Source organism: Pelophylax lessonae (genome assembly GCF_965119305.1).
Source record: "Pelophylax lessonae genome assembly, chromosome: 4".
NCBI lineage: Eukaryota > Metazoa > Chordata > Amphibia > Anura > Ranidae > Pelophylax > Pelophylax lessonae.
In genome coordinates, this window is record NC_138771.1 from 265,941,877 (window position 1) to 265,959,572 (window position 17,696).

Consider the following 17,696-nt stretch of genomic DNA (forward strand, 5'->3'; position numbering starts at 1 on the left):
CTGCAGCACTGGACCCCTCTTCTGAAGGGACACCCAGTCTGGGTGTAGTCAGACAATGACACCATGGTGGCATATATTAACCATCCAGGGGGCATTAGAACGCAAAAGCAATACATGGACACCAAATTGGTAGTCAAAACAATGCAGGGGCAACATATTGTTACTTGTTACAATACATAAGCAACAAATGGTCACTTATGATGAAATGCGGGAAACAAAGGCCTAGTTATGGCAATGCATAGGCAACAAATGGGCAATCATGCCAATAAATGGGCAACAAAAAGGGAACTGTGGGAGAACGATGGCAATAAGCAAGCAATCATTAGAATATGTTGACAACAAGAAAAAGAAAATAATGCCAATTTGGGGCCAAAAAAGCAAGCCATGGCAGCAATACATAGACACAATAAATAGAGCCTAGTCTGGCTTCACCCACTTCTCTGTACCTTTACTTCATGCCTCTAAGTTGCATGTACTCACCCAGTTCTCCCTGTGGCCACATGCCTTCTCTCTATGAAAAGACTCTCTGTGCAACTGGAGTTGTGGTAGTGACACCATTGCGCCAATCAGTAGCCAACCTGAAAAGGACTCCCAGCAGCCATGAGACTTGATAATTCTATTGATTACCCAAAGTATCCAGGCCAATTATGGTGACTTCCCTAGCATGCTAATTACAGGTGAACAAATATTAAATCACATACTGTATAAAAAGCCATCACTGATCATAAGGGCAAATGATGGCAAAAAGATCTCTAACAAGCTTTTCTAAATATTTTAAAATTAGAATACTAATTAATCAACACAAGTGATTTGATACCTGCTTGCTCTGTTAACCATAGGACACTGCATGGATCTGCTGCTAGCCTCACCTTTGTGAATTATTTTCTTTTTTAATGCTATTTTGCAAAATCTTTTATTTGAACAACATTTTACTAAAGGTACTTCTCTACTAAACTAAATTCACAGTGCACTTTTAGCTATCTGAATATTGCAGACAACATGTTGCCCACATGAAGAGAGTAAAAGTGTATCTAAAGCCTAAAGATTTATTTCTTGATCAAGTAGGGAAGGGTTAGAACCCATGTTCAGTTTTTATTGCTGTTTTTGTCCCTTTTGGTGAGATTTCTCCACTTTTTTGTCCTGGTAACAACTCATCCCACGAATACTGGCTTTTTTCTCCCACTGACCACTCACTACATTGTCCTTCTTTCACTGACCACCAATGGATTGTCTTTTTTCCTACCATTACACCCTTTTTCTTCCCCTGACCACTGTCACTAAGCATACTTTTGTAGCACCCTCCTAGATAGGTGCTAGGCAGGGAGAATAGTTTGCTCTGCCTGCTTAAAAGGGGAGCAGCAGGAAAAACATAGTCTGCTCTCTCTGCTTATCAGGGGAGCCTGATCGATAGTTAGGCCTGCTCATTGTGCTCAATGTGTATTCATCTGGTCTGAGGGAGTGTCCCCACTGTATCCAATAGGGAGGCCTGTTGGACAGTGGAGGAAACCTGACCAAAGATACACAGGCTTTTGTAACTGTCCCAGTGGGTTGGCACACGGAGAGGTGCATCATGGGATAGAGTATAAAAGCCAAGAGCACATGAGGCAGGGGGTCGCCAAGTCTTGGAAGGAGAGTACGAATTTTTCTCCGTTTGCAGCTAGGAAAGGTGGTCACAGGCAGTCGGCCTGGTGAACCTGAGGGTGTTGCTGAAGGCAGAGGTCCAGTGGATGCTGACTAGTGGAGTTTGGAGGCAACGGTGACTCTGGAAAAACAGTGTCCGTGAGTACAGATGAACTTGTCCAGGGGTCTGCCAGGAAGGGGACCACTCCAGAAGCTAGGGTCAGCGGACAGGCATTAGCACCCTGGTGTTGAGAGAAAAAGGGGTGCCAGTTACAGAACCCTGAAGAGAATAACTAAAACAGGAACCTTTGAAACTGTCTTCACTTCAGTGGCAAGGTGAAGCAGTGGCCTTGTCGCACACTACAGCTAGTCTTCCTCAAGATTGTGCATAGTTCATAGTTGGAGTATTCCACTCATCCCTTCTCCTATCCCAGTTCTCAATAAAAACACAAAAACCAACATCCCCTGGATTGATTATTGACTGAGATAAGGGCTTTCAATGCGGTTTGTCTGCTATCAATTGCTAAGGGGAACCCAGGGGAATCCAGAAAGTGTAATTCTCAACAGTTCTCTAGGGGGCAGTGCTATACTTTTCTCCCACTAATCCCAGGACATCTTTTTCCTTCCCAGGAACCACGGTCTTTGAGGCATCCCCAAATGCCCACTTCAACTGACCACATCTTTTTTTCCCTCTCTGTAAATTTTCCTCTCATTGACCAGCAACGTAACTAATAAAAGCTACATACTCCTTACTACTACACTCTGTACAGTATGTTGGACATACTGTCATGACTGCTACACTCTATGTGCTATGTAGTACATTACCTGACCCCTGCATTCTGTATGCTTTGTTATAGATTACAGACCTTACCAAAGTTTTTTTTTTTCTCACCAGTTGATGCATGATGCATAGTTTGCTAAATATATATGTGAGACACTCACTCATAGTGCAGTCATTTTTGAGCATTTTGTGGTTACAAGGATTTAAGCAATTTAGCCATACCCTTTTTTGGCACAGTCAAGGTGTCCCTTTAATTTAAGTTCCATAGTTGAGAGGTAAGAAACAACAGGCACACTCCCTAAAGGAAGAAAAGAACCAAACAAAAGGCATATCAGAATACATTTAGACAAATAGATAAGAACTTCAGTAAATGGGAATGCCGGATAGCACACTGTCTAGAAAATGTAGACAATGCGGATCACTGAATCCAATAATTTTCGGTATCCAGGAATTTCACAGCATATGGCTATAGCTAAATGGTTTGATTTTTTTAGGCAGAGTCTCAGGCCCTGTATAAGTTTTCCCCAATGAGCATAATTTAACACATAATGTTCTACATATTCCTAGGAATATCTATAAAACAGGTGCTGCTCCTGTCAATTTTTGATTGTGTGTTGGTGCTGAGAGTATAAATGGGGGAGCTATTATGAAGCTCTAGTAGGTGTTGTCCAAAAAATTGCTGTGGCCAATTTTGGGCATGAGCAAAAAGTAGGTGTTTCTTCATTGTCGAAGGCTTGTAGTATGCCACCTTTCCCCCTTTGTATTGACAAAATAGGACCTTGGGCAGGCCCGGACTGGGACAAAAAATAAGCCCGGGCATTTCAGGCTGAGCAGCCAATTGTTTTTTTTTTACACCGCACTCACTTACCCAACCAGTACACCGCAATTACAAACACACCAAAAAAAAAAATAAATATTTATATATATATATATATATATATATATATATATATATTATATGTATACACACAACACACACATATATATATATTTAGCGTGTGTGTGTTTGTCATTGCAGATGGTACATTTAATACAGGCTTGCTAATGGTAAGTGCAGTGTTAACAAAAATCATATATATATATATATATACATATATATATATATATATATATATATATATATATATATATATATATATATATATATACACACACACATACTCTTTAAGGACACCTTTAGGGCCCACCTGTCCCTCTCTCACCCAGTCTGATGCCGTCACTTTACCCTTGTGCTGCATGCAGTCAGTGTGTAAAAGAGAGACCATCATCACCAGACAATTACCAAAACCAATCTCAAGATAGTCACATCATGATCAAAAATTTTGTGAAAAAAAGTATTTATTTTGCAAATAGGCTGGCATCAGAGTCAGACAATTACCAAAACCAATCTCATCATGACACATGATCGAAAAATTAGGAAAAATAAGGATTTATTCTGCAAATAGGCTGGCAGTGGCATCAGATCAGACAATTAACAAAAACCAATCTCAGACACATGACATGACCAATTCAAATCAGGATTTCTTCTGCAAATAGGCTGGCCTGGCAGGCTGGCACTGGCAGCAAATATTTTATTCAAATCGGGGTGCCTGGCCAGCCTATTTGCAGAAGAAATCCTGATTTGAATAAAATTGTTGCTGCCAGTGCCAGCCCAGCCTATCTGCAAAAGAAATCCCTAAGTAGAAGTCACTCCTCTCTCCAGTCCTCCACTTACCTTGGGTGTGCGCCTGTGCGGTGTGGCTGCAAAGTGTTCCCGCTTCACTCTTATAAAATCACAAGGCAGGCCCCTCTGCAGAGTCACCTGACCCCTTTTTCCACCCCCCTGAGCTTCAGACAGGACTTTGATTGGCTGGTTTGAAGAGAAACACTGGGAAGGGGGTGGAGCGAGCAAGCGAGTTAGAGAGGACTCACTTCTGCTTGATATCGATGTGAAGAAGCGGGAACATTTGACTGTTGACTTGTCCGGCTCCGCGGCCAATCAGCCTTCTGCTCGTGGGGGGGGGAGGGGATGAGTCACACCCCCCCGAGCAGAAGGCTGATTGGCCGCGGAGCCGGCTGCATTGAGGGAAGTCAAGTCTCAACAGTCAAGTGTTCCCTGCTTCTTAACATCACGTCATGATATCAAGCAGAAAGGGGTCCCTCTGCTCTGCTCAACCCTCTTCGTTACCACCCCCTGAGGCCTGGCTCTGGCTGTGCAGGATTGATTGGCTGCTGCGGAGCTGGGCTCAGCATCGGCCCGCTGCCTGGCTGACAGTGCCGTGTGTGTCTTCTTTGTGATGAGTCCCCGACTCCCTCGTGCCGCAGAGGCCTCACCCCACAGGGAATATGCCCGGTCTGCCCTATGGCCAGTCCCGGCCTGACCTTGGGATACACTGAAGAGATTTTTAGAGTAAGATAAGTCCACAAGGAACCAGCAATGATAACTCCCAGCATTTGTCAGGGCCAGTATTAACACCCAGGACATGTTACAATATTTAACCTCAAGCATTTCACAAAAATAATAATAACAATAATAATAATAATAATAACAACCATGGCACAGCACAATAATTAACCCCTGGCACTGCACAAGCATTAACACCCAGATTAGCACACCAATTAAAGCAGTATTTAACCTAAAAGCAAACATTTATTATATTGCAGCTTACCAATTCTTAGATGTGTTGGCTGCATTCCGTTTCTTTTTAGGCTTTTTTTCCACTATTTTCATCTACTGATCCAGCCAGCAAGTCTGTTGTTTTCAAAAGCTTAAGTTCTCCAGCAGAATGTATACATTTACATGAATGAGACAAACTAGTTAACACTGGAAGGGGTGGTTAATATGATCAACTTTTATTTATTTATGTAAAACCTTTATCCCAAAAAGGAAAAAAACTGTTTGCTGTAACTGCTTATAAAGTGTGAGCTGGACTTTGGCTTCAATTTGTTAAGGGGTTAAGGGAAATTTAAATCTATTATTACATTTAACACTACCCTTCCCCCTAGACTGACAGTGCTGTTGTCGGTTGTGCCTCTTGTGCTGAGTGGTGTCTCACTAATGTAGGAGGTGTATTACTAGCCAGATAACCAGGTGAAAACAGAGAAAACAATTTAATGAAAAGGAAACTGATGCAGCCACCATATCTAATGATTGGTAAGCTGGAATATTAGCAAGGTACAATCATTAGAACCCATAATGCAAAATGATTAACTTCCAGCTCAGAAAAGTAATAATTAATAATTAGTACAATGATTAAGCCGCAGTACAGTGCAATAATTATTCACCAGTACAATAATAAAATCCCAATCATGGCCCAAAAAAACCCCAACAAATGCACAATTAAACCTCAACATTGCAAAACAATAAATCCCTAGCATTGCATAATTATAAACCCCCTAGCACTCCAGAATAATTAACTCCCAGCATGGCACATTCATTGACTCCCAGCATAGCACAGTCATAAACTGCCCACATTTCTTTTTAATTAACCCACAGCACTGCACAATAATTAACCCCCAACATCTCATAAAAGTCAACTACCAGGAGTAAAGCAAACAGTGTGCCCACTTCATTCTAAAATATACAACACATTATGAAATATACAACATAGCATTAAGTGAGGTGTTGAGTGAGGTCAGCATTATGTAGCTTATAGAATATAGGGGTGAGAACTGTGTACAACATTACTTTCTCAGTGTGCCACCTTACATTGGTGGTTAGTGTGCACCTGTACAATGGTAATCAATGTCATTGTGCCCCTTGTATATTGGCATACTTCTCAAATGTCCCTCTTTTGGAACTTAATATCTCTGTCCCATTTTTCTTCATTAGTTGCACTGCTTTTTGGCCTAATGTACAACGTATGAATCTCTATAAAAATGTATTAATAAATTATTGAAGGTGTTTCTCTGCACTAAACCTTTTCTGTAACCTTTAAATCATTGCATTTGTTATTTTGAAAGCCAATATACAACCCAATTCCAAAAAAGTTGGGACACTGTACAAATTGTGAGTAAAAAAAGAATGGACTAATTTACAAATCTCATAAACTTATATTTTATTCAGAATATAATATAGATAACATATCAAATATTGAAAGTGAGACATTTTGAAATGTCATGCCAAATATTGGCTCATTTTGGATTTCATGAGAGCTACACATTCCAAAAAAGTTAGGACAGGTAGCAATAAGAGGCCAGAAAATTTAAATGTACATATAAGGAACAGCTGGAGGACCAATTTGCAAATTATTAGGTCAACTGGCAACATGATTGGGTATAAAAAGAGCCTCTCAGAGTGGCAGTGTCTCTCAGAAGTCAAGATGGGCAGAGGATCACCAATTCCCCCAATGCTGCGCCGAAAAATAGCGGAGCAATATCAGAAAGAAAAATCGCAAAGAGTTTGAATTTATCATCATCAACAGTGCATAATATCATCCAAAGATTCAGAGAATCTGGAACAATCTCTGTGCATAAGGGTCAAGGCCGGAAAACCATACTGGATGCCCGTGATCTTCGGGTCCTTAGACGGCACTGCATCACATACAGGAATGCTACTGTAATGGAAATCACAACATGGGCTCAGGAATACTTCCAGAAAACATTGTCGGTGAACACAATCCACCGTGCCATTTGCCGTTGCCAGCTAAAACTCTATAGGCGAAGCCATATCTAAACATGATCCAGAAACGTAGTCGTTTTCTCTGGGCCAAGGCTCATTTAAAATGTACTTTGGCAAAATTGAAAACTGTTCTGTGGTCAGACGAATCAAAATTTGAAGTTCTTTTTGGAAAACTGTAACCCCATGTCATCTGCTCAGTTCATCTCTGGATGACTCCGTAGAAGAAGGAGGATCCGGGTACTCAAATGGCCAGCCTGCAGTCCAGATCTTTCACCCATAGAAAACATTTGGCGCATCATAAAGAGGAAGATGCGACAAAGAAGACCTAAGACAGTTGAGCAACTAGAAGCCTGTATTAGACAAGAATGGGACAACATTCCTATTCCTAAACTTGAGTAACTTGTCTCCTCAGTCCCCAGACGTTTGCAGACTGTTATAAAAAGAAGAGGGGATGCCACACAGTGGTAAACATGACCATGTCCCAACTTTTTTGAGATGTGTTGATGCAATGAAATTTAAAATCAACTTATTTTTCCCTTTAAATTATACATTTTCTCAGTTTAAACATTTGATATGTCACCTATGTTGTATTCTGAATAAAATATTGAAATTTTAAACTTCCACATCATTGCATTCTGTTTTTATTCACAATTTGTACAGTGTCACAACTTTTTTGGAATCGGGCTTGTACATGAAAAGTAGTGATAAAGGCAAAATTTTTTTTAAATTATGGATAGAGTGAAGAGGGATTAGAACATTTGTCAGGTTTTTATTGTTGTCTGTGCCCCTGTTATGGAGATTCAGTCTCTTTGTCATGTTTACTACATTTACAGAAGGTGGAAGTAAAAGAAAATCTAAAATTTTGGGTTGTCCCCAAAACAGGAATAGTGGGGATATCTTCCAATAGGAACACCAGTTCTGGCAGCCCTGAACTTGAGGGATTTTCTCTCACTTTCTGTTTTGGCAATGGGACAGAAAGTGAAGTGAAATCTCCCTATTGGGATTGCAAAAATAAACCTTGCAAGGGTATAACCCTCCAATACGCTATCCAAAAAAAAAAAAACATAAATCAAACATATTTTTGTGCATTATTTTTTATAGTCCACACTGGAAGTGTGGCAGGGGAATGTCCTTTGCCTAAATGCTTTGAGCTATAATATTTCCCTCTTTTCCATCTCACCAAGTTGGGAGGTATTTACTGGTGGTCAGTGTCCTTGTATACTGATGGTCAGTGGGCCTCTGTACAATGGTGGTCAGTGTGCCTCTTGTACAATCACAGTCAGTTTACCCCCTGGTGGTCAATGTGCCCCCCCCCCCATACTGGTGATCAGTGTTTCTCTTGTAGAATGATAGTCAATGTGTCCTCTGTTCAATAGTGGTCAGTTTGCTCTCTGTACAATGGTGATCAGTGTGTTTCCTATACAAAGGTGGTCAGTTTGACCACCCCTGTAAAATGGTGGTCAGTGTATGGCCTGTACAATGGTGATCAGTGTGCCTCCTATAAAATAGTGATCAGTGTGCCCCTTGTATAGTGGTGGTCAGTGTGCTCTGTATAATATTGGTCAGTCTGCTCCTGAATACTAGTGGTCAGTGTGCCCCCTGTATAGTGCTCAGTGCCCTCTGCATACTGGTGGTCAAAATGTCAATAGTCCACAATGAAGGTGTGGCAGATGCATGTCTTTTGCCTATATACTTTGTACTATAAACTGTCCCTCTTTCGCATCTCTAGTTCTACGTACTTTGAATCAAACATTTTTTTTTGTGCATTATTTTTTATAGTCCACACTGGAAGTGTGGCAGGGGAATGTCCTTTGCCTATATACTTTGTACTATAAACTGTCCCTCTTTCACATCTCATTAGGGTTGGAAGGTATGTACTGGTGGTCTGTGCCCCTGTATACTGATGGTTAGTGTGCCTTTGTATAATGGTGGTCAGTCTTCCCCTACATACTGGTTGCCAATGTGCCCTAGGTATACTAGTGGACAAAGTGTCAATAGTCCACAATGGAGGTGTGGCAGGGGCATGTAATTTGCCGATATACAGTGCACCCAGAAAGTATTCACAGCGCTTCACTTTTTCCACATTTTGTTAGGTTATAGCCTTATTCCAAAATTGATTAAATTCATTATTTTTCTCAAAATTCTTCAAACAATGCTCTATAATGACAATGTGAAAGAAGTTTGTTTGAAATCTTTGCAAATGTATCAAAAATAAAAAACAAAATAAATCACATGTATACAAGTATTCACAGCCTTTGCTCAATACTTTGTTGAAGCACATTTGTCACCAATTACATATATAAATAAAATTCATCATAAAAGATCTTCAAAGAAATCTATAGAACGTTAGTAGCGCAAGGATGGTATCACCCTCCTATCATGTAATGCAAAATAATGCATAAATAACAGGCATAAATAGCATATAAATTATAAAATGATCATCTGTGACCATACAGCGGTAGCAAGTCCTTCACAAGTCCTTATTTAAAAGTCGTTCTTAAAATATATGTCACAGTATCACGAGGGTCTTTGTCGGTGTCAATGTAGGAATCACCAAAGACTAACACCACCACCAGTGCTGGGGAGAATTTGGAAAAAATGCACACTCACCAGAGAACCATGCCTAACCACTCTCATGGAATAGGCTACAAATGCATAAATGGATCAGATCAATTCCTCCTGATATCTCTGGCTCCTACAACACTTCCTCCACTCATGTACGGTATATGGGTGATAAAACAAAGAACACCTCCATAGCGTGATAACGTTTCAACATCAATTTATTTTCAGAAAATCAAACACATCACACTCATTTGTTCTAAAAGATCATAAAGCATCAATAATGGACTGGTTCAGGATCTGGTAGTGCCCACATGCGATCCGCGGTTCCCGCTGTTGTCACCGGACGCCAGAGCTCCTTCCCTGTCCTCACACACTTCCTTAGTGGACGCCGTATAGCCATGCCCAGACGCGTTTTGTCATTTCCGACTTCGTCACGGGGGCATGGCTATACGGCACGGCTATCCAACTAAATAGGGAGTTCATTGCCCACCCACCTCCGGAAACCGGAAATGGCGCGGGACAGGATGTGTACGTCAGCCTCCAGCCAACTGAATCATGGGAACTGTCAGCAGAGGACCTCTTCACCCCTTACACTCATCCTATATTTAGAATCAATCCTATCCACTACGATACCGATATAGTGACACATACGAATCGTATAGGATATACTACTCCCTCTAGTGGTCAGATAATATTAAAAAATAAAATAAAATCACACAATCTGCCGAAGCAAATTGCCACAATAGAAACCAACCCTAAACCCGAATTCAGGTGGCTGGATCAATATATGTTGAAACCCAACAAATAGCAATATTATGCCATATAGTACATAACTATGAAAGACATAGATAGAAATATAAAATATAAAATAAGGGCACTCATATAGAATAATATGACTCCATATATGGAGTCACAAGGACACAAATAATGTAGCATATCATATAAAGATCTTAATAATCATAAATTAGTGAAACTACTATAAAAATACAATAAAATAGAGAAAGAATAGTACATAAAACCATCTAAAACATTTAAATCTGTTAAAATAAATAAATACAAGCGCCAGAAGACAATTACGTAATAAAAATTATTACAATATTATATTACAAAACATCATAAGGACTAAAAGTATCAAGACTTAAAGTATATAAATATATAAATATATAAAATCACAAGGGGCGGGGATCTCAAACTATGCATCACTAATAAAACAATTGAGATCCAGCTCAATATTTAACCCCTTAGGATCAAGGGCTTGTGTTAAAAAAATCCATTTGGTTTTTTACATTGTGACAACTTTCTCACCCAGTTCTCACCTCTCCAGGATGGGGTCACCCTCTCTACACCCCAAAAATGTAGACACCTGGAATCTCTTTGGTGATATTGTCTAAAATGTGCAGACACATTATGTTCTCTTTTCCCTTTTAAGATGTTTGTAATATGTTCACCTACATGTTTCTTTAAAGTGCGTTTAGTGCGTCCAATGTACACCATGTTGCATGGGCACATTAATGCATAAACAACATGGGTAGTGTTGCAAGTGATCAAATTCTTAATCTTAAATTCCTTATTAATTACTGGGACTCTGAAATTGTTCCTCTTCCTGGGATTTGTACGAGCAGTATAACAGGCTCTGCACCTCCCACATGCAAAGAATCCTGTCCTTCCAGGAAAAAAGGATACATTTGGTGGATCCAAAATCCTTTATACCACCTGACTACCAAAGTTGGGCGCCATCCTGTAAATAAATGAAGGTTCCTTTGGCAACACTTTACCCAAGGTTTTGTCCATTGTTAAGACATGCCAAAGCCTTCTAAAAATAGTCTCTACATGGCGGTAATCATTAGAGAAATTGGACAAAAAGCTCCATTCATGTGTATTGTCATTAGATCTCTTAGTCCTCATATGGTCTCTATCTAACAGAGTATTCCTTGATGTAGTTAGGACTTTCTGGATCTCCATGTCCAGAACTTCCTCCCTATAGCCCTTGTCCATAAATTTCTCTTTAATGACTTCAGCTTGCAATAAATAATCATTATCGTATGTGCAATTCCGTCTCAGACGGGTTAGCTGCCCCCTCTGAATATTTTTCAGCCATGTAGGATGGTGCCCGCTCTGAATTGACAGGTAACTATTCCTGTCGGTATCTTTAAAATACACTTTAGTGGTGAAATTAACACCTTCTCTCCGTATCTACACATCTAAAAAGTGAACCTCTTTATCACTCCATGTAAAATCAAGCTTAATATGGTTAAAATTATTATTAAGATGGCGCATAAAATCACATAAAGACAATTCAGACCCCTCCCATATAAAATTGATATCATCGATGAATCTTTGATAAAATCTTAACTGGGGTCTGGTCGTATTAAAAACAAATTTGTCCTCCCATTCCGCCATGAACAAGTTTGCTAAACTGGGTGCAAACTTGGCGCCCATCGCAACACCTGTTTTTTGACTATAAAATGTATTTTGAAACCAAAAATAATTATGGCCAAGGCAAAAGTCAAGTGCTTTACGTATAAATCCTTTTTGTTTATAGGGGACTTCATCTCTCCTACTCATTGCCCAATTGAGGGCAAGTAAGGCATCATCATATTGGATGATGGTGTAGAGGGACGCCACGTCCGCCGTCACTAGGAAGGCGGGCGAGCCGTCCCTCAACAACACATCATCCAGTGAACACAATAAATCTTTAGTATCTTTTAAAAAGGCTTTGGTGGATACTACACTGGGCTGCAAAAAAGTATCCAAGTATTGTCCCAACCTGGCACATACTGATCCAATCCCATTCACAATAGGACGTGCTGGGGGGCATGTGGAATTTTTTGTATTTTGGGGAGGGTGTATATAATGGGTATCCGGCAAGTACTTGGTACCAGATACTGCTTTTCTTTTTTGGTCAGTACTCCTTTTCTGTACCCTTCATTAATCAAACACTTTAGTTCATTCTCAAATTTATCAGTGGGGTCTTTAGTTAGTAGTTGGTAAGTATTTTCATCTTCCAACATACCCTTCAACTGATCAATATAGAATGATTTGTCCATAATTACCACCCCTCCCCCGTTACCTGTCAATTCAGAGTGGGCACCATCCTACATGGCTGAAAAATATTCAGAGGGGACAGCTAACCCGTCTGAGACGGAATTGCACATACGATAATGATTATTTATTGCAAGATGAAGTCATTAAAGATAAATTTATGGACAAGGGCTATAGGGAGGAAGTTCTGGACATGGAGATCCAGAAAGTCCTAACTACATCAAGGAATACTCTATTAGATAGAGACCATGTGAGGACTAAGAGATCTAATGACAATACACATGAATGGAGCTTTTTGTCCAATTTCTCTAATGATTACCGCCATGTAGAGACTATTTTTAGAAGACGTTGGCATGTCTTAACAATGGACAAAACCTTGGGTAAAGTGTTGCCAAAGGAACCTTCATTTATTTTCAGGATGGCGTCTAACTTTGGTAGTCAGGTGGTAAAAAGGATTTTGGATCCACCAAATGTATCCTTTTTTCCTGGAAGGACAGGATTCTTTGCATGTGGGAGGTGCAGAGCCTGTTATACTGCTCGTACAAATCCCAGGAAGAGGAACAATTTCAGAGTCCCAGTAATTAATAAGGAATTTAAGATTAAGAATTTGATCACTTGCAACACTACCCATGTTGTTTATGCATTAATGTGCCCATGCAACATGGTGTACATTGGACGCACTAAACGCACTTTAAAGAAACGTGTAGGTGGACATATCACAAACATCTTCATTTTCTGAAGTTCTGCCTGTGCATAATGTTCAGAATGATAGGCAGAGGCGCATAAAGGAGTTCAACATATGGCTTAGTAAATGGTGTCAAGAGCAAGGATTTGGCTTTGTTTCTCATGATAGCTCTACTTGGAATAGAAAGGAACTGTACAAAAAAGAGGGTTTGCATCTTTCTCTTAAAGGAACAAATGTACTTAATGAACAACTCCAAGAATTTGCGAAAGAGTATTTAAACTAGGAAGGGGGGGCAAAAGAGTGGAAATACAAGAGTCCAATTGCCCCCCGAAACAATGCCAGAACAGGTCAGAAGCACAGAGGTTAAGAAATGATAAGCTCAGAGTCCTGTCCACAAATGCTCGCAGTTTAGGTAAAAAAATCAATGAACTTGGGTCAATAATGGCATCTGAGAATGTAGATTTAGTGGCTGTTACGGAGACATGGTTTAATGAAAGAAATGACTGGGACATAACCATACCAGGGTACTCTTTATACAGAAGAGACAGAGAAGGCAAGAAAGGAGGAGGAGTGGCCCTGTATGTGAAAGATAACATTAAATCTAAGCCTTCCTGGATATGCCTATATCTATTCTCACTAGTGTAATCAGGTTTTAATTCCTGTAAATCATGTAGGACTAATTTCTTAAAGACATCCACACATTGGTTGTTACTCACAGGAGGGTTCATAATTGACTTATTGCGTAAACCGCTATTTATCATGCCACTATCACCAGTATTGCTGACAGACGAAATGGGGTTGTTCAGAAAACATTTTTTAAGATTCAATTTCCTGATATACTTGTGCGTGTCTATGTAGACACTGAATTTATTCATGGCCTTCTTAGGGGCACATTTTAATCCTTGATTTAACACATGTAACTAATTTTTCTCTAGCTTTACTTGACAAAAGTTAAAAATTCCTTCATTTAGTTTTCTCTCAGTCTTTTTCTTAAAGACATCCACACATTGGTTGTTACTCACAGGAGGGTTCATAATTGACTTATTGCGTAAACCGCTATTTATCATGCCACTATCACCAGTATTGCTGACAGACGAAATGGGGTTGTTCAGAAAACATTTTTTAAGATTCAATTTCCTGATATACTTGTGCGTGTCTATGTAGACACTGAATTTATTCATGGCCTTCTTAGGGGCACATTTTAATCCTTGATTTAACACATGTAACTAATTTTTCTCTAGCTTTACTTGACAAAAGTTAAAAATTCCTTCATTTAGTTTTCTCTCAGTCTTTTTCTTGAATTGGATACGTCTCCCGGCTCTACATCCCCTGTATAGTCGGGATCTCTTCTGTATCCCCCTCGGTCTCCTTGATACCCTTGGTAACCCTGGGTCTGAGGTCGATGACGCCCCCTCCCCCGGCCTCTCCCTAAAAAAGGACCATTCCAAGGTCCTGAGTCCGTGTACCCCTCTGGATTCTCTACATTCTCCAGTGGTTGATAGTAATTGCGTGTAGGGATTTCTGGTGGGTGATGCCTATTACCCCTAGAATTATTTATCCTACCCCTTGACCTAAACCTTCCTCTATTATTCCCTCTCCTTGATGGATAAATCCATTCCCCCTGTACGGGTAGTGTCTTTGGGGTAGAAGGTGGGTAGTCATTTCTTTGGCTCAGGGTATTTTCCCTTCTTTGATGAGGCACCTTTTTAGTTATGGGGGCTGGTTTTACTGGTGTTTTGGTTACCTTGGGGGAGTCCATGGATTCTCCTGAATTAGTATTATTCAACTGCCATAAAAAAACTTGATTATTTTTAAAATCGAACACATCTCTGTTGTATTTTTTCACTTTTTTCTTTTGAGTGTCCTTATCTATCTTATCTAATTTACTTTTAATATTTTCATTAAAATCTTTAACAATGGGGGTATCTTTAAGAGGCTCTATTTTAGTTTGAAGCTCCTTAATTTTATTGTTCAAAATTTCCATTTTCCTTTTTTTCCTTTTCAGGATAAGGGTCTGGAGATCTTTTCCTGCCTGGTGGAAAAAACTGTACCATTCTCTAATGGATATCTCATCAGATAGGCCATCCTGTGGGGCCACTTCCCATCTCAGGCCAGTACTGACGAGACCTTCTGTAAGATATGTTTCAATAGTACAAATGTCCCACCAAGTTCTTACTTGTTTCTCAAGGGTCAATGATAATGCCTTTAACACCCCAGATATATCATCATTGACCAAAGGAACCTGCTTGGGACTAAATATGCTCTTCAAGTCCAACTTTCTGGAACATAAAAAGGATATTACATCCATGGCTGCAGAGTCAAAATAGCAGACAATATAAAATTAACACAGAAAACACCACTTAAAATAGGTAAATGTGATACTCTGTGCTTACAAGATGTTTCAAATAAATAACATATAGTGCAGCTACTTCAAAATAGAGTCATATATAAATAAAATTCATCATAAAAGATCTTCAAAGAAATCTATAGAACGTTAGTAGCGCAAGGATGGTATCACCCTCCTATCATGTAATGCAAAATAATGCATAAATAACAGGCATAAATAGCATATAAATTATAAAATGATCATCTGTGACCATACAGCGGTAGCAAGTCCTTCACAAGTCCTTATTTAAAAGTCCTTCTTAAAATATATGTCACAGTATCACGAGGGTCTTTGTCGGTGTCAATGTAGGAATCACCAAAGACTAACACCACCACCAGTGCTGGGGAGAATTTGGAAAAAATGCACACTCACCAGAGAACCATGCCTAACCACTCTCATGGAATAGGCTACTGTTGAGGGAAGGCTCGCCCAGCTTCCTAGTGACGGCGGACGTGGCGTCCCTCTACACCATCATCCAACATGATGATGCCTTACTTGCCCTCAATTGGGCAATGAGTAGGAGAGATGAAGTCCCCTATGAACAAAAAGGATTTATACGTAAAGCACTTGACTTTTGCCTTGGCCATAATTATTTTTGGTTTCAAAATACATTTTATAGTCAAAAAACAGGTGTTGCGATGGGCGCCAAGTTTGCACCCAGTTTAGCAAACTTGTTCATGGCGGAATGGGAGGACAAATTTGTTTTTAATACGACCAGACCCCAGTTAAGATTTTATCGAAGATTCATCGATGATATCATTTTTATATGGTAGGGGTCTGAATTGTCTTTAAGTGATTTTATGCGCCATCTTAATAATAATTTTAACCATATTAATCTTGATTTTACATGGAGTGATAAAGAGGTTCACTTTTTAGATGTGTAGATACGGAGAGAAGGTGTTAATTTCACCACTAAAGTGTATTTTAAAGATACCGACAGGAATAGTTACCTGTCAATTCAGAGTGGGCACCATCCTACATGGCTGAAAAATATTCAGAGGGGACAGCTAACCCATCTGAGACGGAATTGCACATACGATAATGATTATTTATTGCAAGCTGAAGTCATTAAAGATAAATTTATGGTCAAGGGCTATAGGGAGGAAGTTCTGGACATGGAGATCCAGAAAGTCCTAACTACATCAAGGAATACTCTATTAGATAGAGACCATGTGAGGACTAAGAGATCTAATGACAATACACATGAATGGAGCTTTTTGTCCAATTTCTCTAATGATTACCGCCATGTAGAGACTATTTTTAGAAGACGTTGGCATGTCTTAACAATGGACAAAACCTTGGGTAAAGTGTTGCCAAAGGAACCTTTATTTATTTACAGGATGGCGTCTAACTTTGGTAGTCAGGTGGTAAAAAGGATTTTGGATCCACCAAATGTATCCTTTTTTCCTGGAAGGACAGGATTCTTTGCATGTGGGAGGTGCAGAGCCTGTTATACTGCTCGTACAAATCCCAGGAAGAGGAACAATTTCAGAGTCCCAGTAATTAATAAGGAATTTAAAATTAAGAATTTGATCACTTGCAACACTACCCATGTTGTTTATGCATTAACCACTTAATGACCAGCCACGTAGATCTACGTCGGCTGACTTTGAGTGGTTATACCGGGATGATGCCTCTAGCTAGAGGCATCATCCCGGTACCGTTGTTTGAAGCCGGCGGTCGGCTTTCCGTCGGTAATGATCGATGCGGCTCGGGAGCATCCCCCCCCCTCCCGCCGCCTTCCGCGGCTTTGCTCTGGGCTCCAGTCCCACCGGGAGCCCCGAGCACCCAGCCGGCACGTCCGCCGGCTGGATGGAGTCCCGATGAATGCCGGAAACGGCATCGATCGGGTCTCCGATGACGTAACCCGGAGGCGGCGTCCATGACGTCACATCCGTGTTACTGTGCCGCAAAAGGCGGCAGATTTAAAAAACGGCTGTATGCAAAAATGCCGTTTTTGGCGTTTTGCATACAGGGAAGTGTAGTGGAGGGGTCTAGGGTCTTTTAGACCCTCGATCCC